Here is a 24612-nt window from a genome sequence, read left to right on the forward strand (position 1 = left end):
TACCAGGAGCCAAAAGGGGAAGCAGACCTCGTTCTCGGGGTCCGGTTCTCATCCTCTACGGACACGGCCCGATGCCATTGTCCGGGTAATCCGTGACGTCATCCCTCGTCGTGCGCTCTTCTTGTTCGGCTTCTATCCCATTTCGCCTTCACCTCCGCGGTCCGGCGTCGAGCAACTCTTCCATCGTAGCCCTAGACGCAACAAAAGTACCGCCGTAAACCTCTTCAAGTTCCCCCGTACGTACGTACGTGTGAGCGACCTCCTCGATAGCCGCGGTACCGGCGGCGTTCACAAGGAAAGGCTTTTCTGGCAACAAGTGCGGCGAGTCTCGTACACGCATGTGTGATCGTTCCCACGTGTTTTCCATCGACCCGAGACACCTAATCGTCTCGCGAAAACTCCCAGCCTCTACTCTACTCGTCTCTATGTTTCCTCCCTGCTTTCGACGCTCTAAGAAACAATGGGAAAACATCGACTGGAACAGCCCTCGACAACCGCTAACGATACACGCTCGATAAATACTCGCTTCGCTGGGCTAATGGGCCGAAACAAGAACGTGGAACGCGGAGTGATTGCAATAGCCCAACCAAAAGGCGGAATCGCTCGTTCGCAATTACGTAATGACGGTACCTACACACGTATTCGAGTAGTCCACCGGCTAGTTTTTCGGCGTTACTCAATTCACCGGTTCCATATTCAGCGAACGATCGTTCGAGATTTCAGGTGGACATTCGTTGCGCGTGAAAATAGGGAAAAGGGGATAACAAGAATTTCGACTAATTGTAAGTTCGACCGTTGATACGAAATATTTTTCGGGTGCGGAACGCCCTTCGTCCTTTGATCTGTGGCCGGCGTTCAAAACACGCGATCCCTGCACCTATACTTATTCACGTGTACAATATGGATCGTAAACGCGAGTCGCGTCAAGAGCGATCGTAACTATGATGAATGCGCGTAATTAATGCAAATGCTGCGTGTTTAATTGGTCATTAATATTAATCAGCTGTTAGTCCGAAAGCTCACTCGGATGAGAGTGTAGCTGTTCTACCGAATGTTAGGACGTAAGCGAGATAATCGTACGCGGATGCACCGGTTGGTTCGGAAAAAATCATCTACCCGTACGCGTGTATTCGTCGCATTATGTTGCATCGCGATGAATCGGAATATACGTATATTCGGCAAACGTTACGGCATCGCTGGACGAACATCGAAAATCGATCTCAGAATTCTAGACGCGCATGACCCCGAAAAGACTCGTGTGAAATCAGAGCTAACAAAAGATTACGTAACCGTACATCGTATCGGCGCTCTGAGCTGCTCGCATTTCAAAATTATGACCCACACATGCATGGTACGTTCGGTGTAAAAAATTCCTCAATCCAGCTACGTGTATAGCAAAGCATACCTCATGTTCCGTCTAGTTGTTACATACCTGTTACGTATCCACGTACTAAACGCACTGTCATTCCGTGCGCGGGCTACCGCGCGTCTGGCTACCTTCGATAAAAGTACTTGATTAAAAAATTTTTTTCTCATTCCTCTTTCTCTACTCTTATTATTTCTAGTCCAAGATCACCCATTACTACGGCATCCGGAGTCCCTGTAGACGTCGGTGGCCGGTTAAGTGAAATCCGTAAAGGAGGCGATCGGTCACGGACCCTCGTTCGCCGGACCTTGATCACTGATGATCAGCGATGATCGCCCAATCTTTTGTTATTCTCCCCGTAACCAATGTACCGATCACGTGGCATCGATTCTTCAAAGAATCTCTTACACGTCCACCACAATCATTACTTGGAAGTTATCGAGTAAAAGTTATGTACCGTCCGGTTGAAAAATTACGACAACTTCACTTTGCACGTATTGTTGCGCGTAAAAAGTTGTTGGATCACGAATTAAAGTAACTGTTTGGATGAAATACGACCAGTCGTGGTAATAATTACCAAACGACACGTTTTACTACAGATGCCTGTTGCTTTGGCCATGGTATAAACGCAGTCACATCCTATGAGCCAAACTCCTCCGGTAGTTCAACAACTATGGTACCACTGTAGTAGTTTTGATTTATCGAATTCGACTTCGAGTAAAGTTTCTGACTGTCGACAAAAAAAAACAAAAAAAAAACAAAAAAAAAACCCGGGGGACAGAAACAATAACATATTTTGTTGCATCGTAGGTAGTTATAACCGTTGCCACAATGAGTACGGAATTACCGATTTTCTGTGAGTACGTAACACCGGTATAAGAACTTTGGGAAAAACTCGATCTTTTCTATCCGTCCGAGCTGATAACGAAACGTGAGTTATCTCTCATCAGAGTTTCGCTACTTGATTACGCCGAGTTGCCTCGAAATGTTCCATTGCTCCGATTGAATCGTAGAGTTATTTTATCGCGGAACTTTGTTTTGCGTCTCGTCGTAGCGTTTCGGGTAAATATTTTTCAAATTTGATATTCTCTCGCAACTTTAGTTGCGTCAAGATGTTACAATGATCAGATTTTCTTTACAGCAACGCGCCGTTCGAATAGGCGATGATAAAACTGGCTATCAAACGAGCCCGCGGAGCGTGTATATAATGCGCGTGACATTTGAAAAAGCACGTGAGTCGGTCGTATATCGAGCAAATTAGATTTTAAGAAAGTTTCTTTAGAAAAAGCACTGGAAGAAGAATGTAAGAGAAAAGAAAAGAAAAATAACTCACGGTCAAACAATAGTCGAAAATTGGTCACGCTAACGGCGATCACGTTCACACCACCCTGCAACCCCCCCTACACCCACCCCACCGCTCCTGATTATATAGAGCGAAGGAAAGTCGAACTCGGGAGAAGCGAAGAAAAAAACAAAAAAAAAAAAAAAAAGAAGAAGAAAAAAACGGTAATAAAAAAATACTAGATAACCGGACAAATTTCCGAGATGCGGAAGCCGCGATAAAGTATGCGTTAAATTATCATTCGTGATAAGTGAACGTAATTTACGACCCAGTCGTGCTTTTACGGCTAATCATCCGAACAAGGCAAGTGATGAGTTCTCTGTACTTATCCGTAATGCCGGTCATAGTTCAATGACTATAAAAAGAAAGCTGGGTCAGGAGCTAGGCTTGTTAGAGAAAGAAAGAGAGGGGAGTACAGGTGATTAAACTTCGCTATGTGCGGTGGATCGGTTTCCAGAATGTTCCAGCCTCTGGACTCTCTTCCCTTCTTCCAGCGCGTCGCTAATTCCCGTTGAGAAAGGAGATAATTTTAGCGGTGGCGTTTCCGCGATTTATCTGTCAAGGGTTCCTGAAATTCCACTTCACCTTCGGAACGAATTATCAATCAATCAACGCGGTTGCGGTTGAATAATGCGATACAGGTAGGTACAACGTACTCTTTACATCCACTGTGTCACCGCTGCCCTAGCCATTCGGAAAACTTGAACTTCCGGTCGACGGCTTTTCAGCGTGACCTCTAAATACGCGTGATTTTCAACCGTTCGCCGCAGTCGACGCCACCTCAAACCCTCCGATTAGATCAACGGTTCGCATCCCCGGTGCCCACTCGAAACACACAAAACGTAAAAGTAAGCCGCTCGAGAGGTTCAGGGGTCATCGCTAAACCGAGCGCGTTTATTCTGTTCAAGTTATTCCCAGCTTCGGCCTCCGTTAAAACCAAACGTTGCATTGTAACATATTCTGTTTTTTTTTTTTTTTTTTTCCCCCCTGTTTCGAACAGTCCAACATTTCGCGAGCATATTTTTTGCCACAATTCAGCAGCTTGTGTAAGAAGAAGGTGTATACGTGGGCAACGGAGACCTGACGGTAAAAATGAATCTCGACCGGAGAATGGAAGAAAAAAAAAAATTAAAAGAAAAAAAAGATTCACGGCTTTGTGCCCGGTGCGGCACGTGGAACCACGAAATAATCGCATTGTTTCTCAAAGCAATATCAGAAAGAGTACGCGATACAGGCGTCTGACACATACAACGTGTGCGCTCTTTTGTTGAAGCTGCAGCAAGTTCGGATGAAAGAATTTCTGTGACAGTACGGAGGATCAGAAATGCCGACATCGGCACGTGATCCATTGTTATCGAACGGGTATAATTATCGAGCATTCACAGTGTTAACTAACCATTCGAGTTCCGCCTCTCTCATTGTCAGTCTACCCGCCGGCATACGTACGACGATGCATAACGTATGAATATATCGCGCGGTGTACTCGCCATGGAAATTATGTAACTCGCAATAATAAGAATGGACGTGGCGAACGTCGAATGAGAAGACAGCTCGCGACGAGATCGATACGGGGAGTAGAGTGTACCCGGATGTAGAAGAATTCCACCCACGGATATTACTGGTTCTTCAAAGGGTGCGTAGACGGGGAATTTTTTTGTCGAATAGATCCGTTTCTTGAGATCCCGGCGAAAATTAATTACTGCGCGATCCGGGCGACGTTGAACGCGCGGGTAGTAGGTGTATAGGTATATTTCGCAATTGAATTGAGATGCAGCTTTGCGAAGGGCGGATGAATAGAAGCTAAGGCTGTCAAGGATAATTTGGAAAACAATCAATCTTTGAACACGCTACCTGCTTATACCTATGCACGTATAGCCGGGCGAGCTGCTCGCTGGTCGACTCGAGCAGCCTTCGGACTGGAGCGTGGCGCGCGCCCGCTTACATTTAACCGTTAACCGTGCAGTTCCGGTAGGGAGTCCGAAGCTACCCTGAATTTCAGCGTTTTCCGTCCGACGCGGAAACCCCCCCGCACGCCACGCCGTTCCTCGTTCCCTTTCATTATGGCAACACGCAAAGGTCGGCGCACTGCGGTAGCCCACGATACCCCTGCAGATGGGTTATCTGTCAGCTATCTCGTGAGTTTGTTATCCGACGGACTAAGCGAATTTTCCCCTGCAATGCCGCAATCTTTTTCTCAAAAACCTCGCGCAACTCGGCCATCCTTTTTCCGTTCGTGCACCTACACGACGCGTATACGCTACACGTTCGTATACAGCAGAGATGATTGATATAAGCTTTGGAAAAAAAAAAAAAAAAAAAAGAAAAATAAACTCCCGAGAGTCCGAGTTACTAATGACGAGACTCTCGCGAAATTACCACCACGCGGAGCGAGATATTTTCAAAATCCGTGCGCGACTCGGATAAACGGAGTTTCAACGGTTATTCACGGTAAATCAGAGATGATATTCACGATATCTTATTCCTGCGACAACCTACAATTCTCCATGGAGGAAAAATAATATTACCGTCCGATTGACCACGCGCCGCACCCTACCGCGTGCACCCACGTATAATTTATGCCTCTCCACTCGCATATCCACTCGACGAGTCCCGACGCTCGACGTTCGTTAGGGGATTCGAATCGTGGGTAACGTTCCACGCGGCGTTACCACTTGGTCGTCTCGCGTTAGAGCACCGCTCGGTGGTGTGATTCGCGTGTCGATTTATATTTTAATTGCATTTATCGGTAGTTTTGCGGACGCTCTAATTTTATCGACATAACGAAATGTACGATGATCCGGTGGTATCGCATTTCTCGACGAGTTATAGACACCTACCTATGCAGGTATCACGCGAGGGTTTTTCACTTCAAATCAATTTTAAACGTTTTTTTTTTCTTCCATTTTCCAACCTTTGAATGAAGAAATTTTTTTTCTCAAGCGAAACACCGAAGTCGCGCCGACAGTCGATGATTGCAACGAATTGAATTATCGGCGTAGTTATATTATAGTCGGTGTGTTGTGAAACGAATTCAAATATAAATTCACTCGTTAATCACATTTCGTCGGTAGGGGATTTAAATTTGATCAAATATGTTTTTCCCATGAATTTTATCATAACGTGAAATAATTCGGCAATGAAACATTCGCGCGAATTGCAGGGCCGATATTCGCGCTCTCGTATATAAATACGGTGGTATACCTATGTGCACGTACACGTACCTACATGTGGATTCAATTTTAATGCATTAAACCCTGCTCTTCACGGACTGGGTTGCCGCTAAACAAAACATGAATAGAATGGAAGTTTAGTCAGCGAGTACGTACGTACGTACAAAAAATATTTATTCAACATCGTAATGCTCGTAGTATGGTCCGCGAGGCGTGGCACGCGTGGGACCTGCGACTGCCTGCGTATAATAAACGGCGCGGTTTGTTTGCATACAATTAAACCGAAACTTAGAAGGGTGAAATCGTTTTTAGACTTTCGAGTGTTCGACCCTGACCCGGCGCGAAAATTTTTACATTTTTTCCTCTCGGAACGGAGAACTTCTTCTCAAAACTTTGGCCGCAGTACCTATTATGTTATATCTATGCTGTTATTATAATAATTTCGTCTTTTTTCTTTTACGGAAACTTTTTTCCCCTCGTTTGTAATGGGAAGGCAGCGGGCGGGACAAATTCAAACAGGACTCGAAGAATTAAAATCAGAGGCCAGCTGAACCACCCCCATATATTACGGGGAAAACACGATAGTTCGGTTCGTATACATGCACCACGCGGGACAAACCCGAAACGTTAACATAATCGAGACTTTGATACGGTCGTTTTGGTCGGAGTTAACAAATTTGGAAGAGAATTCTTTTCTTCTTCTTCTTCTTCTTCTTCTGCCTCTTCCCTTCTCCTTCTTCCCTTTCTCGAGTTCCTCACTCGGTCGGTATTCCGATGTGCGGAGCGCCCAAAGGCTCCTTTAATAAGAGGCTCCACCAAACATGTGGTTCCCGGCTGACGTAATGATCCCAACGGTATGGAAATCTAGCGTAATAACCTCATTAAAGCCCTCGGGGCTATTCCTTACGACCCCGAGAACCGCAAGAGGACCGTGAGCCGGAGGGAACGTATACCAGAAGTATGAGAGCTGCCAGGGGGTGACGGGTGCAGGATGCCCACTGACACGACAGATGGAACATGTGCTTATGCAAATCGAACTTTTTTTTTTTTTCAGGAAAGCGAAGAGTTATGCGACTTTAATTTAACCGTAACTTCTACTTTTCAAACGGTTGGAGGCGAGGAGTTAAACGGAGTGCACGCCGGGACGCGGTCGAATAATCAAAAGAAAATTTACCTCATCGCGTGTTTCGAACTTCCCTCTAATTAAATGTCGTCGAGGATCGCAAGTGCCCCGGCAATCCCGCTGCCAAGGGTATACACCGAATCGAGGAAAAAAATGAACGCGGATATCTCGTCCGCTCTTCTTATTCTTTGACGTGGATACATCGCACTTATATGGGAAAACGAATACGTACGGGTAGGTATAGGTACGTACGTATAGATCAAAACCGAAGTAAGGAAGAAAGATAAAAGCGAGATGAAAGTAAGTCGGAGCCGAGAACAAAGTCGGTCGGTTTTTACAACTCGTAGCTATCGTTCCTCCATCTTTTTTCTCCACTTGTTCCGTATCCGTTTGAAAGACAACGTTCTTTTCGATGCCGCAACTGACGAGGGTATAATTGAAAAGGTAAATTTTTCAAGTTGTCTCTTGAACTGTCGGAACCTGAACCAATTTATATCGAGTCGGGTCCGCAAGGCCCACAGGGGTCTCTCAATCCCTGACCACGCGGGGCTCTGGGTTACAAATAGTTCCGGTCTGTAATGTAGCCGGTCACTACACGAGTTAAGTTAAGGTTTGTTTCAAGCAGGTGGAAGAACGTTGCTGCTACCCTACCAACCCTCCCGTCCGCCTGCCTGCCTGCCTGCCTGCTAGTAACAAGATGGCGTCAGATGGATGCCCCCATTAATTAGTAGCTATCTCGCACCGCTCGCAGCTATCATTCACTAGCTCGCTCACTCACCCATTCCTGAATCTTGCTTACTTACTACCGCTAATCCATCGTTTCGCGTATTAAATTAGCTGCGATAGCGGTATACAAGCTTTTGTACGCGGACTCCGTATCGTACGGCGATTAAAAATCTCGATTCGAGCATCCAATTAAAGCGGGGCAGACGATTTACATTTATCGCAAACGTTCGAAGCGCCGCGATATTAAATTTTCACTTAATCCTTTGACCGTCGTACGCATACAATTCCTGGTAGCAAAATATGTTTGTTACTGAAATTACATCAGCGCATAGCTTTATATGAGTCAACGGCGGCGCATAACCGACCGCATTTCGTTGACCGCTTTAATTATTCGCTTTAATTATTCTACCATCGATCGAGATCGTCAGCGGAGTTATGACCAACCGGGTACGTACGTGGATTGGACCGTGAGTGTTGCCCAGGGCGTGTCAGCTTGCCGAGGTGCGAGCTGCGCTTCGTATCCCACCCTATCAACCCCATCCACGGGGTGCCGTTTCTCCTATCAGGTGCGCCTGGCCTAGCGCGAGCGATAAAATGCTAATGGAACAGGACCGCACGCCGTGTCCAAGGAATCTCCGCGTTTCCGACCATTTGTTTGGCATTTTATTTTTGGCTTCGCATTAAGCGGACCGTGCAACCTGCGCAGGTATGGGCTGTACATATATACGTTCACCAATTAGGAGAGAACCGTTGTAGCCATGTTTACCTTCGGGGGAGAAAAATGAACGAAAAAAAATGTTTCAAGAAAATTTAAGAGAGAGAGAACGTAGCGTACGATTAAAGAGTCAAGCTCGTACGGTAAAAGTGCAAGTACCCGGAAATTTTCTTACTCGAAATTCCCTTCGATTCGGATCGGTCACGCGATCGATCGTTGAATTAAACGCGTTTTCTGAGTTCGACAAATTTTTCGCGAACCCTCGCAATATCGCCCGTTTGCAGTTTACTCCGTGTAAATTTCACACGCGGTATGAGACGTTGTTTTATTATTCCCGTGGAGCGTGAGCTTTGCACCAAACAAAGTTTTGTCGAACGATAAATGCCACGTAAATCTATTATTTACACCCCTTGGACCGAGAACAAAACATGTTTTCGTCAAAACTGCCTCATATTTTTCTTCAAGAACTTTGCGGACGCGCAAAGTAAGCCTCCGAACGGTGTTGACTTTAGCAATGAAGTAATCTTCCTACATCCTCGCACCGATCTATAGGTATAAGTCCGTGTCAATTTGTCATCGTGAGCATTAAGAAAGAAAAAAACATCGCATACAAAACTCAAAAATTAATGAATAATACGCAAAACGAATTGACCACAACCTGATGTCTTAAGCTTCGTCTATGCTCTTTACCTACGACCTTCGATGCCCTGTAGCGTCTGAACGCGGGTTGCTCATCTCGAAATACTTGTTTCAGTGCACTTTATCTCCCCCTTGAGTTTTGTACAATTTTTTATCAACACCGTGTATATATTCCTTAGCATGCGTGCGTGTGCTTTTTCCTGAAAACGATCTCTCCCGTGACGACAGCTATAGCTAGTTTTATTAAAATGTCGTATGCGAGTATGGAAACCGTACCGACGAGACGATAACGTAACGTAATATCAAGGGTTTGTTGGGTACGCGGCAAGGTATACGGACGGGTGTTTCATCGACAAACATGTTTTCCCTGTGACGTGGAAAATTTATGCCGCGGAAGATGTTTGTATTCATTTATTAAGCGATCAATCCTCCGCCCATACATTCCTGGATATAATATACATAATCGCAAAGTATGTTTGGGGATGGGTTCAGGTTTGATTAGGTAACAGGCGAGGTCGGTTTTAGGTGACGAGATATTACTCCGAGGGTTCAAACCAGCCGCTAATCCGGAAAATCGGTGGATACGCTCAACAAATTATACTACGTCACCGAGAAAGGGTTGAAATATGCCGAGATAAAATCAATCTTCGCTCCGCATACGCGATACATGAATTACAACCAAGTGCGTACACCTCCCGAATTTCGATCGACGCTTAGCGAAACCAATTTCAACCCTGACGAGGAATCACGTTTTTTCTGCCGTTGAAATTGCGAAGCGTCCCCATGCATCTGGACTAGGAGGACATATTCGAGATCAAACGCTAAGCGGTAAGCAAATACAACGGGAAATTAATTTCACTTATACTCGGGTAAAATGGGAACACGCGGAAAGGGACAACGAGCAACTAAACACATAAAAAGTTGCTAATTCCTTTGGAGCGCCACTATTTCACTTGATTATTCCACTTGAGCTTTTATAAAGTTCCTCCGCCGTTCATTCCTACCCACCTCGTCGCGGTATCGTTCTTTACCCCGCGCGTAGCCCCGCGAGCACGCAGCTTTCAAGTTTATATTGGCTTAATTGGTTTTAAAGGTGAAACTTGACTGTTCAACGTCGTTTTATTCTTATTCTTTTTCATTATTTTTTCTTCGTCAATGACGCGTTAATACGTCATCCCTGAAGCATCACCCTCCCTAGACGGACGACCACGTGAATCGCAGCGTATGTCGCGGATGTTGATTGTTTTTTTTTTTTTTTTCATCCTGTACAATCAAATCCATCGAGCAGCTTCGTGTCGAAAGAATAACGTCGTCGTGATTTATTTACGATCGGGATCATCCGATGAAACTCAATACCGGCTCGCACAGAGGAGGGTTGCGGTGTATAAAGGGTTAATAAATAGTTTAGCGAGGAACGATGATGTAATTATGATTATTATGGCTGCCCCCCCCCCCCCCCCATAAAATAGCAGGTATGTACGCCGACAAAGTCTAAGTGAGGAACGTTTGAGCTCATAAACGTAGGATACATTGAGCGGTCTTTATACATATATGTATGTATATTATATTATCCATAACCTCAGAGGTATTAGGGCGCCATGCCGCTGGCGAACAACGTGGTTATCACCACAGGGAAGAAGGGCTCTAGGGGTCGATGGGAGCGGAGCTAAGGTAACAGCAACTATGTGGGATTTCTCGTTCTATTCGTAGACGCGATACGACGGAATTAAATCAACTACGAGAGGATATATATGTAAGGGCGCGTTGTAGGTACGAGATGTTTCATAATTTGCTTGAGGGTACCATAGACAGACGACGTAGGTTTGATGGAAGCTGCATGCATAGATCCAACCTTCAACTGAGGAATTGTACACGTAGTTCGCTCATCACGTGTTCTACGAACTTGCGCGTTCCCTACATTTTGGTATAGGTACATCTCGGTATCTGAAACAAACGCTACCGCGGTGTATCGCTCTCGGGACTTTTCGAGAATGATCTTGTTGTGCGGCCCGGTGAGGCGATTGGCTGAAACACTCAGCTGGTAAATTAGCATCGGAGTAGCTGTCTACCCCCCGGAAACCCAGTCCGATCGTTAGTTGTCAGCCTCTGATAAAATCCGCAAATGAAATCCCAACGAAATACCCCGCTGCCCCCATTTCCTAACGGAAAACTAAAGCACAAAGTAAAACTATTTAGGGTTGACCCTTCTCTGGCACGGTGCGGGTGTTTCACAACGTTCTGGCTCGCTGCCAGTAAAAGACCTTCAAAACTATAACTGACGGTATTTACGGGAGACGTAACTCATTGTCAGTTATACGTATGTACATAGCCAGGTGCCGATAATATACCAAAGTCTAGTCGTATCGGATACGCCCACCTTTTATATGCCGAGTGAATATACCGTTAATAATAATTCAACGACGCGCGATACGATTACACGTAGGAATCGGGGTGTGGGGTGATCCTTCGTATGAAAAGCAAAAGGTAACGAGGTGAGAATCGGAATGAAAGAAATTGGTGGCGCGAACCTGTGCGAAAATTGAAATTCTTAAGAGTCCACTTATTCTTGCGTTTTTCCTCCAGATTATGAAGGTGCAAAAATATTTCATCGCGTTCAGAAGTGAGAAGAATATTGCGGAAAAATTTTCAGTGACAACCTTCCACCGTCGCTGCATGGCCAAAGTTCGATACGGTGCAACGAACACGCGGATATGCCGAACACCGCCTATCCTAAACGACAACGCTGCCGACTTGACAGTTAACAAACGGGACCACGGAACAATAATTGGACGCACGCATTTAACAAGACAAGCTGTCAATCTGACTGTACACGATAGTCTGACGAACGTACCGGTGACATCACCGCTATATGCGTAGCGTATCGTACGTTCGCCTCGTGCGGTTGGAACACAGGTTGAAGGGCTGGAATGACCTCTGAACGGCAGCGTTCAAGGTCAGTATAGCAGGTCAACATACGCGTATCGGCATGGGTTTACTTGACCAAATCAATGCAATCCGGGAGTCGAGCCTTGCAAAAACAACCGTAAAATTACATTTTTCGAAGAAAAAAGGATCCAAATCAATTATTATGCCAAGTACGTACGACAAGCTTCAGGTAATTTTGCATCGTACATAAATTACTAGAAGAGACTGGGATTATAAAACAAATGAATGTAAAATCTGAAGGAAGATGGAAAAAAATGAATTAATTAAATTTGAAGACAAAATTGAAAGGAAATCGTCGCAAGGATTACAATCTAGTTATTTCGCTGGATTTCAAAAGTCTCGAGCGAACCCGAACCCGTTCCACGGGGTTGATTTTCCGTTGGCGGTCGCCGGCGTGCGAATATCGCAGGTATGACGTGAAACTGGCCACACCAATGAGTGCTCATTACTTTACTCTAATTAATTAAATGTCCGCCTCCGTATGCACCGAGCGAGACATGTAATTAAACTTTGTGGGTCAAAAGTGCGACATCGTCGCGAAGTTTTGCAAGCACGTGTTGCATGCTAGCCGTGCATGATGAACGACCGTACAGAATGGGAACAAAAAATTCTCATACGACATCAGACTTATGGAGGGTGAACTTTTTCCCCAGAAATAATCAGAATGAGAGTTCAACTTTTGTTTTCGGATTGTACGCCCACGCGGAACAACCACGCCAAATTCAATTTACCAAGGATAGCGGAATCCGAGGACGCGATGAATATTTATAAAACTAATTACCGTAGGCCAGAGAATATTCATGAACATCTTTTGCAGCCTACGGTACGGCAAAAAAGAAAACAAGAACGAACCTGACCTCACTCATCTCGGCCAATACGACTTCAACTCTTCTCCGATAGCACATGTCTCCGTCAATTTCAGAAGCTCTCGCTCACTTCCTTCCTTCCTTCTTGAACCCTCCCCCCCCCCTCCCCCGTCCCCGCTGTCCCCGCCGTCCCTTTCATCCCTTTTTTCACCCGCAAAGCCCTTTTCGCTCTATACTTCTTCGGCGCCGCTGTCGTCGCTGTATATTAAAATATTTAAATAAAGTGAAATACAGCGTAAATGTATCATTCCGTCCTCCAATATTGTTCAAAGATCTCTCTGCTGTTCCATTTACTTCGCCCTGCCTTTTTATGAGCTCGAATTTTGAAGGGCGGTGGTGAAGGGAGGAGGCGGAAAGCCAGAGGAAAGAGACGCGGATGGCGAGGAGCAGAAATTCCAGTAATTCTGCTCCGTGTCTTTTTAATGCAGATTCCGTTGGAATAGAATGAGAAGTATTATAGGCCATCCCAACCCCTCCGCACGCGTATAAAGGATCTTTATAGATCGCAGTTGTTTTAATAAATATTTTCACCAAAACGGGGGAAAGCGTTTTTCAGGAATGCTCTTCGGCACGTTATCAATTTATTATCAACATTATTCTCGTCAAAATTATTATCACCGTTCGTGTTACCTTCGCCGTTTTATTATGTCGCCGTCGTCGGAGTAAATACGATGCTTATTTTTATTCATACCCTTGATTGAAACTCGGACTTTTCTAGGGCCGGTTGGGAATAAGAAGCAGAGATGAAAGTGTGAGAGTACTTTTAACTCGAGGGACAACCGCTCTCTTTTAGGCGCGCTACGCCCTGTTTTGGGAGAGCTAATCTTCGGAAGGCTTTCAGAAACAGTTGTAACGAATTGCAAAGTGACAAGGGACCTGAGTTCCAAACCAAGTGAACGCCTCGCCTTCTTTTTAACAATTTATTATTCTCATTGCAACTTTAATTCTTTTGTGCGATTCCCACCAGAAGCTACGACAATTTAGATTACGAGATTACGCGTGACGCGGGTACGTTTCTTGACCTCGAGGAAGCCGGGCCAACCCGAAACTTTTTGTTTTTTTCTATTAAAACTTTGTCACGCGAATCCTTTCCTCAGCTCGGTGAAGAACTTTTCAACGTTCGCAATGATAAAACTCTTACTTCAAACAAACACATCCGGCGTGCCAGTCCGGTAGTTAGATTCTACGACTTCGTGAATTCTGACTAACGCCGTCCCGAAAAAAGACGATTGTTTCCACGTTCGTTAATAAGAGCATATCAAAGAGGGTTTTCGCGACGATCGACACCTCGGGGATTTCACGGCTAACGAATATTTTAATACTATACTTTATCGTCGTCGAACGGCGTAAGCACTCAAATCTTAATCGAGGAAAGGGTCGAGAGTTTACGGCAACACCGGCAACTAATATTGTAATTAACAAGACCTGATCGAACATCGGGGCGTAGCTAAGAAAGCAATTATTAATAATTGCTTCGCAAAATAAGGCGAGTGAAATTTTTTCCTCCCTAATAAATCTCGTTTAAACGGTGAATGTAAAATTAACCGGCGAAGGACGACTCGAGGATCATGAATTTTTACCGTCATCGATTAAAAAAAACACGTCACGGTAACGTATCATCCGGAAACACTATTGGATCAGTAGGTGAACTCTTTATATCGATTGTAAACGCTACCACGGGGATCGTTTGAAATTCCGCCACGTTTCAGAGCGCGGTATAGGTACGGTAAGATTTTCGATAAGTTATACGTGCAATACATTTGTGCGAGTTTTACGGTAAGGTGTTGCATTCGCGGTATCCATAGCGCGGTTTATTGTTAGTCAATATCTGCTTGTCACGAGTGACCTCGTTCACCCGCCTGTGATAATATTCCTTCGCTTCTAAACTATTTAAATGTAGCTAATAGACGTTATAACATAATTGCATTTAGAACTGCAATTCTGCGGTCTAAAGCTGCATGGAAACACGCATTTCTCAATCCCCTCGATGAAGACGGTTCCATGAATAATGAATATTACAACACGGAACGGAAGCTCGAAGTTGCCATGTGGTCTCGGCGAGTGGATGGCTTCGATATTTCAACTATTGCATCGTTACGTATACGTGGAAATGCCGGTATGCGAAACACGTATACTTTTGTGTTTCGTTGTTTCCGTTTTTTGGACCTTTTCTTTTTTTTTCTCCAACCTGCATCCACGCTGTGCACACGCGAGCGCGGCCCAACGTACACCGTCGGTTGTACAAAATACATTAATATTTGAGTAAACAATTGTATCGCACTCGGAAAATTGCATTTGTTAATAAATATGTAGGTGCACGTCACGAAATATTTATAGTTTCATATGAGGCAACATGATATACACGGGATGCACCGCGGCACACGTATTTAGTCGTGAATATACACTCCACGATCAGCCGGGTGCTGCAGTAGAAGGAAATCAATTTCTAGCTTTCGAGTTTAACTTCTAAAATTCAAATACATAGAACGGACGGGCATATCGATTCAAATCGGCATGCATCGAGGCTTTCATTGGCTTACATTATGCGGATGGGTGCGCTACGCGAGTAGATTACCCGAAATATGTCCGATCATATCCCGTATTATAGTGAAATAATAATGACATGGTATTACGGACGGTAATGAGACAATGAATTTTCAATGCTACCGTGTATCAATCAAATGTTCGATAAATCGCACCCAGCTCGAACATCTTTGAAATTTCCACCCTCGACGGTGGCACTGGATGGATGTCGGGATCGGGAAAAAATTGAAAAATGATTGCCCGACAACGTCACGGGCCATCAGAGAGCGGATACTCAAACTAAAGTTATGATTGTCAATCTGGCTTTAAATTGATCATCATTTCAATAATCGTTCTTTGATCAACCCCCGAGTACCCAATGGGCGAATACCCGATGCCGTAATACGATCAACTGAACTCTCTATGCGGATACGTTCGCCCCCCACTTTCCATCTCGATCTCGATATGATGATGAAAAAACTGAATGAAAATGCTTGAAAAAATTGTCCAACAAAAACTTGATCGCATCACATTTGATTATCAATAAAATTTCAGCTCCATAACTAACAAATTGAACTCCACATACTCGCGCGACAACAACCCCTGCAATTCAATTTCAGTTTTATCGAAGTTTTGTAGAGAGTTTTCTAACCACCAGCTAATTTGAAAATTCAATGAAAGCACCCACGTAGGTACTTCTCACTGCAGTTACGTATAGAGGGTATACGGCAAACTCAAAATTGCATTTACAATATTCATGTCGTCATAGGTTAAGCTAGGTAAATAGGTACTCACCGAGTCATGTGGGAACCGGAACGGGGTCACACTCCGCTGACTCATTGTCAGACTGGATACCGTATAACGTACCGGTGCATGCAGGAGCAATAAACAATTGGCACTTGTTTTCACAGATTTTGGTATTTAGTTGGACAGAGTGCGATTGACAGTTATATACCCATACCGTAGTACGTACGTGCATTATTCGCGGTTGCCGCACTTCCCTCGAAAACTTTAATGTAGGTACGTAGCACAACGAACCGAATAAACTCCGTCCAATCGCTCGTTCATTTATTCAACACTCCGTGAAAGCAATTGATCAATTGATCCGCGATTTCAACGCTAAATTGCGACGTCGTGATCACTCGAACACCTCCAATGTCTGATTATCGGATTCCGTTGCTTCACCGTGGTCAGCAGACCTTATCAACATCGCTATCCGCAGACAACGACCGCTTTTCAACCGAATCCTCGCCGTTTGGAATGATACCCAGCTGAATTACTTCGTGCCACACACGTGCGTGACAAGATGCGACGTATGTGCGGGTGCGGTGTTCACGTTCATTCGAATTTATCGAGGAACCGATCGTATGGGAATTCAAAATTTTTCTACCGTTCCGTATGCAACGTAAAATTTCTTCGTCAATGAAGAAATGGTACGTGGCGATGATCCCGATGGTCCGCCTTCCGCTCGCAAGGGAGAAAAATAATGGTAATCGGTTTCGAGTTGAAGAGATATTTTTTTTCTCATCGGCGATTAAGCACCCAAGACAAAATGAAGCACCGCCCCGTAGCGTTCGCTTCGCTCTCAATTCCCTCAAAACGAATGCAGCATACGAAGCCTGAATTTCCAGGCTGCCTCCTCCTCCTCCGACAAATTATCTCTTAAGTACTTAAGTAGTTTGCTCCCAGCAGTAAAACAAGAAGCAACATCCCAAGTTTCAACAAGTTTGCACTCCCGGCCGCTGCCGACGCGGGAGTCGCGAAAGGTAAAAAAGACGCGATAAGGCATTCGCCGCGCAGATTTATATCCACGGTGTACACACACGACCGCCCAGGTATACGTATGCAATTTTACATAACCACGTGGATACATCCACGTATTCCGAGCATATGCATGGGCGAACGACGTATCGTTCGTATCTAGAAGGTATACCTGGAACCATACCTATATGTATACGAGTCGTCGATGCAGCCCGACTTCTAGCCGCACATTATATTATACGACAGGGTTGAACGGTACACGTATAGGTAGGTAGGTAGGTTGTACGGTCTCGCTAAAAGCCTCCGTAGAATCTAGATCGAGAAATATTTCTCTTTGTTCGAACTCTCGATATGTGTACGTAAAACGTCTCCGTTTCCGAATTCATCGTCAGATATAAATGCGCGACATTCGATTCACTGAAAACACTCGGTATATACGATGCAATAAAATCCGTTCGAACATGATTTCCAGATTTTTTTTTTTTCCCGGATATTCTCGAGTCACCGATAAACTAATTAAATGATCGCTTCGCGTCGACGAATGTTTTCGCCGTTTCCACCTTTTTTCGTTCCCGATTAACGCGGTTTAAATTTCACAGCCAACGTCGATACGAATAGGAACACTGTCAATGTACGAGGTTCTGCATAAAACTTGAACATTTCAACGGACTTTATCGGACTAGAGTAGATCCGAGTGTATCATACACGTGCTACCAACTGAATTGTTCGCGATGATATCGGCCAATAAATCGTCCAACTATCTACGCCGTACACCTACCTACGGAATTCGTGCTCCACCGAAGGCATCTTTGCCTTTTAACCGGCTCATGAGGATTCCGCCGGTCTGTAAGGGACACGCTATAATCTTATACATAAGAAACCTCGCACCACCGACCCCGAATACCATCTCGCCACGTGCGACGGTTACCAAGAGATGGAATTTCCGTAATGTCGTCTCAATTAGTACATATTTATTAGCATATCATAGAAATTGGATATTCATGAGTGAACGGTGGTCATCGGGAGGTTTTCAATCCGCGATAGCTGCGACTCGTCGAAACTTTCTCTGTAATGGATGACATGGGAAGCGATCAAAATTTCATGAAAATCCTGGCCAACGGTGCAGTCGGTAATATCGCTCGGATCACCTATATGCAAACGTTGTAAGTCAATAATCGGATACAAACATTATACCGGCATTGTTCTCGTGCCAGCGGGTAGATAGGACTGGGAGTAAATTGCGCGGCCATACCAGGATGGTAGTATGTGTGTATTCGCGAGTGCCAGTAACTCAAGGTTTGCCCACCATAAAACACATAATCGCTGCGAGAGCTGTTGCTATGAGGTCGCACAGGCCGTTCAAAGGTAGCTCGGGGACCATTTCGCAGATATACGACGACCTCTCGCTACCAACTTCTTTGCCCGGTCGCGCGAATCCGCCCCCGCCTCCCGGAGCACCCTCTAGCACGACCGGAATTCCTCCCCTCCCCTCCCCACCCCTCCCGTCGTCGTCTCTCTTTCATTTTTTTCCTCTATTATTATTATTTTTTTTTCTCTCGTCGAAGGAAGGGCTTGCACTCGGAGGTCTAGTCGGGTCGGTTAGATCGTGAGGTGACGACGAGTAGCCCGTGGGGTAAGATAGCAAACAAATCCCAGGCGGGATCCACCCGGTTGGGCGTTGATTTCGTTCCGCAACGCGACATGATCGTGTTATATTTCGAGTTCTTCGGAACTCTAACCCGCAAATAAAATTAGGCTCGACGGATAGTCTATGTGGCTCGTGGAAATACGGCGTGGGTAGAGCGAACGGTAGATGGAAAATTGGATGAAATCAATTTATACGAATTGATGGGAGAGAAGTGTTATAGCTGATTGGACCACTTCGCTAAAACCGAACTAAAAGAACGCGGCAATCGTGGACGAGACTCTGACCCGTTTTTGTTTTTCTGCGTTATGTATTTATTATTTTTTATTTATTTATTTTTCTATTTTGTTACTCGAAATACCACACGAGGACAATGATAACGTGGGGAAACCGTTCGCTTTCGTACGTCGAACGTGTGCTCCATTCTTGACGAAAAAAAAAAAAAAAAAACATACACCCCGATCGAACCACGCGCTTGAGTAAACGCTATCACCCCCCCTGCATTCGGCTGCTACTGGCGGCTGCAAGAAAACCGGGGATTCTTGAGGGAGCTGAAAAGCTGGGGAATTATTTATCGTCCGAATCCCAGCTCGTGGACCATTTCGCGAATCCATATTTCTTTAAAATAAAACTGCTCTGCGAATTGCTCCCTTAGGGGGGCCACGCTCGTCCGTCTCCATATCACTTCGTACCGCCGCCTATGTTATGTGAAAACGTTAAAGTTGAAATAGTGTCTCGAAATTTGACTTTCCGCGGGCACTGACGTGGAAAAAAGTCTCGTCCAATACCTATTTCGTAATATTACGAATATTAGAGTTCGATCGACCAATTGTAAATTTCATCGGCCACGATCGCTCGCGGTATAATTGGACGTACGGTCCGAGCTGTAGGTTATTGCGATCTTGTTTTATAAAGCACCCTGAATTTTTCGAATCTTATCTCGGGGCGTGGTTTAGCTTGTACGAGGTTTTTGATTCGTGCTTTACAACGTATAACGTGAACCCGCTGAATAATGACCGCGTGGAAATGCGGAAACTTCAAAAGATTTATACATCTCATTTGCATCGTCTTATTAAATTTTCGACACGAGTACCGAGCGCCCACCTATCCTTACGACGCGCAGTTTACAGTAGCCACCGTTACCATCGCGGCAGCCACCATGTGGACCTAATGTCTTTTAATACCGGGAATAGTTACCTGACTTTTACGAGAAAACTCTCGAACGAATGTATTAAATTCTTTATGCTTTCGGATGAACGTTGTGAATCGTAATTGTAATAAAGATGACTTCGCAGTCACTGGACCAATTAGAAACTCGATGAATATTCGGAATATTCAGATGTCGGAGCTTAAGATTGCAAAAAAAAAAAACTCGCAAGGTCGTTTACGATTTCGATGGGCTCGATTGATGAGATAACAACGTTGTCAATGAATACCCGGCGACCTTTCACCTCCTCGAAACAGTGAACCTTTCAAATCCATCGATGTTTCAGCTCGTCTTAACGACTGATGAAGCTCTCGGCGAATATTTGCATCGATTCGTTTCTCCGCTTCGTTGATCAGTAGCCAACAGTACAGAAGCTTCAATCACGGAAACAATGCCTTCTACTTGCCATCGGTAGATTTCATTCTTTCGCAACCCCGCTAATTGTAAGCGATTGATTACATTTCCGTTAATATATTACCGGTAAGTACACACAATCGGAAAGTCCGTTCAGCCTCCACCGATGCGAAATTAAATTCACTCGTAATAATTTCGAGAGGGTTTTCAAGGTACGGAACGGTGTATAGTCGTAAAGAAAACATCTTCGGGAGAGCTGGAAATTTTATACAGACATCAGCTACCCAAGTCATTATCTTCTTGTTCCTGGTTTTTTTTTTTTTTTTTTTTTTTTCTCGTTTCTTGTGGCGGCAATTATCATAAGAAAAAAAATTCGGAGCGGGCGGGTATACGCGAAACTCTCGTTGAAAAATTTGATTCCTCCACTACCTACGTTTTGCTTACTTTTCCAATAACCTAAAATCATAGAAGTTATGTGCACAAGCTATCATTACTTTTTCTCTTCACAAGGTGCTTCCATCGCAAAACTTTATTCTTAAATTACTCCAGCGTGTAATGATTCGATTCACAAGTTTATGAAAACGAATTCTGACCTCATTGCAAGAAAAGGGAGAGGAAAATCATCGCTCATTTTTTTTTTTTTTCTAACACACAACATGTACAATGATTTCGTCGTGATATTTTACAAGATGTGCGCGTATTCAATTACTTTTCTAACGAAATTACCGTGTAGTTGTTATCCATGCAGTGAAACATTATCGCGAAACTTTGGGCTGTCTTGATAACCGCGGATGGATTGTATCTCACAGGAACTATCTCAGACGTTCGTTGGTACGAGGAAAAGTTGGTACTATAAACCGTTGTGAAACATACATCTACCTGCCAAGTTGAAGATATTAAGTAGCGATTCGAGGATTAGAAACTTAGGCCCGCCAAAGTTACGCGGAGCTGCCGACAGACTCCGTAACGAAGCGTGGCAAATAAGAAAGTACGAAACTTCTTCCATGACTTATGGGTATACCTATGTATGTTCACATGCGTTTTATACGTTGTCGCGGTTTAAGGGAAAGGGGCGAATTTCGTGCGGGGATATAAATCCGAGTTACTGGATTATGGATATTTCGCAAAATTGAAAATTTCTAGCAAACCTCAACCGCAGGTGAGCCGTAAGTTCGCGAAGTAATCCCATTTCTGTTACGCTGCTCACAAATTAAATGAAAAGCCCTGTTACCTCGACGTGTTTCTGATTTTGCTTGAATCCGTTTACCCTCATCTCTCGAACAAGATCGCCAACTCCCAGACTCGATTGTTCCGAGCAGGGTTAATTCGGAGCGTTTAAAATGCGCATACGTAACTTTGGATCACAGTAGGATTTTAAAAACAAATACCAAAAGTACTACGTGTATAGAGATCCCATGCATGTAAATTATCATGTAAATTCTTAATACTTTTTTCATTATTTAACCACCCCGAGCTGAAACTCTCTGCGGGTCCGTAATCTAACCATGACGAACACCCTTTTACATTCGACCGTAGTAAAAAACCCCTTTTTGCACACCGGTCGAAGAATTTTTTTCATTGTTTTTACAAAACACATGTTCGACGTTATACACGTACGGTATGTACACACCTGTAACGCAGCTCTATTTCCGTACCTACGGTGGATGCACGTGCAGTGCAACCCCGAGTAGATCTGACCAGAAGCTTTAACATGAATGGGCCGTTAATGATAGAGCGCTTTCCGTTCGCCGCGAAGTTCTCTGCTATTAACTTATTTCGTGAACCCGGTTAACACCACGAATTGAATGTATTGCGCCGACGACGTATGGATTCAGTATTAATAGCATTTTTGGTTTTTCCTCCCCCATTTTTTTGGCAACTTGCACGATTCAATGTTTGGAAATTTCAGTCTCCGATGGCCCCGCATACGACCTATTTCAAAGTTCGTCCCCGGCCAGAGTCGTTCCCTCAACTACTATACGACTAAGAAGTTGTGACTACGGACCCGCTGTGGGTATTCCGTTGAAATTTAATCAAAGTTTTCTACTCCAATAACGTCCACCGAGTCAATCTGTTAAAAATTCCAGAACTACAGTCGCGTGAAACTCATCTCACAAAGAAAAAAAAAAAAAAAAAAGATTTACAAAGAACCGGCGGAAATGACAAATAAAATACTTCGTCTATTGTTACGGTACGAATAAAGAAAATTAACAATGAAAACAACGCCATTATCGCGAAACAATCGAAAAATAAATCGATGCGGGTTTCACGAGTTCTAAAAGCCATATCGTGAATGAATCGAGAAGTTTTTTTACTTTTCAACAACGTCGTGATTAATATTCCCGCTTCTCCTTTAGGCAGCTCGTGCATCAGCCTTATAAACTACAAAAGGCGATTACCATGCGCTCATCAACGGCAGGGCTGAAATGATAACGATTAATCACGTTTATCGGACGCCTATGGACTCCGGTAATCAACTAGAAAAACACTCATTTTAACGAGATCTAGTGTCGCTTGATTCTCGCTTTCTTTTTCTTCCTCTTCGGGCAGTAACTCGAGCTAACAATAAGTTGAGGAAGTTCCGTGGAGATGATTAAAAATATACTTTAGCCGGTACCCTTCCGACCTAGTGTCCTAGTCTCGTGCTGCCGCGATTCTGCTTCAGGGTAATAAAAATGTTCAAGAGATAACAAAAAACAAAAAAAAAGAAAACAAAGGAAAGGATAACGGAGGAGCAAGGTTCACTCTTTGATCACGACACCGAGCTTTGAAAAGCCAAGCGTGTCCAATAATAACGACAAAACAGTGTTAACGGTGCTTTACGATTGTCGTTGGTAAGACAGACGGGTGAGCCCCGGATGGTATTATAAACGTTTTCGTGAACACGATAGCCTATAGGGCCTTAAGGTCTGTCAACTTCACCGTGAAAAAGGGACGAAAATCCAGGTCGCGTGTCGAATTGTTCCCAGAAATCACGGGAGATCTAAATGCGAATTTTTTGAGAAATTCAATCAGAAGAACTCGCGACAGTAATTTCGTTCGCCAATTCACCCAATATTTTCTTTGATTATAAGGCTAACTTCGGTGAAATCGTCAATTTAAATTCTTAATACCGCGACGTAGTCGACCGCCGTACTTTGAACTCGTTCTTTGTAGGGTCGTCGTGAGCACGAAATAAACCGTCAAACGCCACAAAATTGTTTTTATCTTTCTTGTTTTTTCGCCTGAAACACGATCACGACGAAAAATTTCAGTAGGAGGGTAGTAGCCTTGAACTAACAAATAGAACCAGAGACCGCCATAGTCGTCATTCGTTGAGCAAAATGATCAAATACCCGATGTAATAATTCAATATTTAATATCAACTGGTTGGTAATGGTTACGGCGGTCTCAACGCCGGTTTCAGCTTCTGTGATCAAAGGCGTTCCTTTCGACTACCACCGTAGCGAGGGAGGGAGGGAGCATTTCGTACGCATTTTCTCATCTCCGATGATTTCCGGGCGGGAGGTTATCTTTATATTTCCACAATATTTATCCAAACTTTTCAGGGTATCTTACAAAAGAAGTGCAGTTGCAGGACGAACGATTGCCAACATCGACGATGGGGTTAGATTTTCAGAGACATCCCCTCCTGTGACCGATGAACGGAAGACCATAAGAGTAAATAGCCAAATTATTCGCCGTTAAAATTCCCCCGAGGTCTTTTTCCGCCCGGACGAAGAGGAGTATAAAAAATTCTTCCGAGGATTCGGATTCGGACGGAGAGAAAAAAAGAAAACAAGCATTTATAAGTCGATGCTCACACGATACCGATATTTCCTTACGCGTCTGATTTCAATCTAAAGGGCATCGGGCTATAAAATTGTTTGCCCTGAAATCCAGCCGTTGAATTCCAGGTGAATATGCGAGGCTGCAGGGGTTGGCATTCAAACGATGTATCTGTATAGGTATATATAGAGAAAAAGATCCGTCTGATCTGGTTCCAGGGTTTCGCTACGGCTTTCCCAGTCTGGCAGACTTTTTGAAATTTATTCCAATGCTCGGTTGTTGCCCGCCACAAAATCCGTCTGCTGCAAGTCCTGGAGAGTCCTTGTGGATTTGCACAACTGCACCACCGACGCGACGTCGCGCAACGCTGGGGAGAAAAACTCGTGGGGGGATGATCCGCGGCGCGGGAGCCAAACCCTTGATATAAAGTATAATGTGTACGTACTTTTTTCCCAGATATT

The sequence above is a fragment of the Athalia rosae genome, chromosome 1 (assembly GCF_917208135.1).
Source record: "Athalia rosae chromosome 1, iyAthRosa1.1, whole genome shotgun sequence".
Lineage (NCBI taxonomy): Eukaryota > Metazoa > Arthropoda > Insecta > Hymenoptera > Athaliidae > Athalia > Athalia rosae.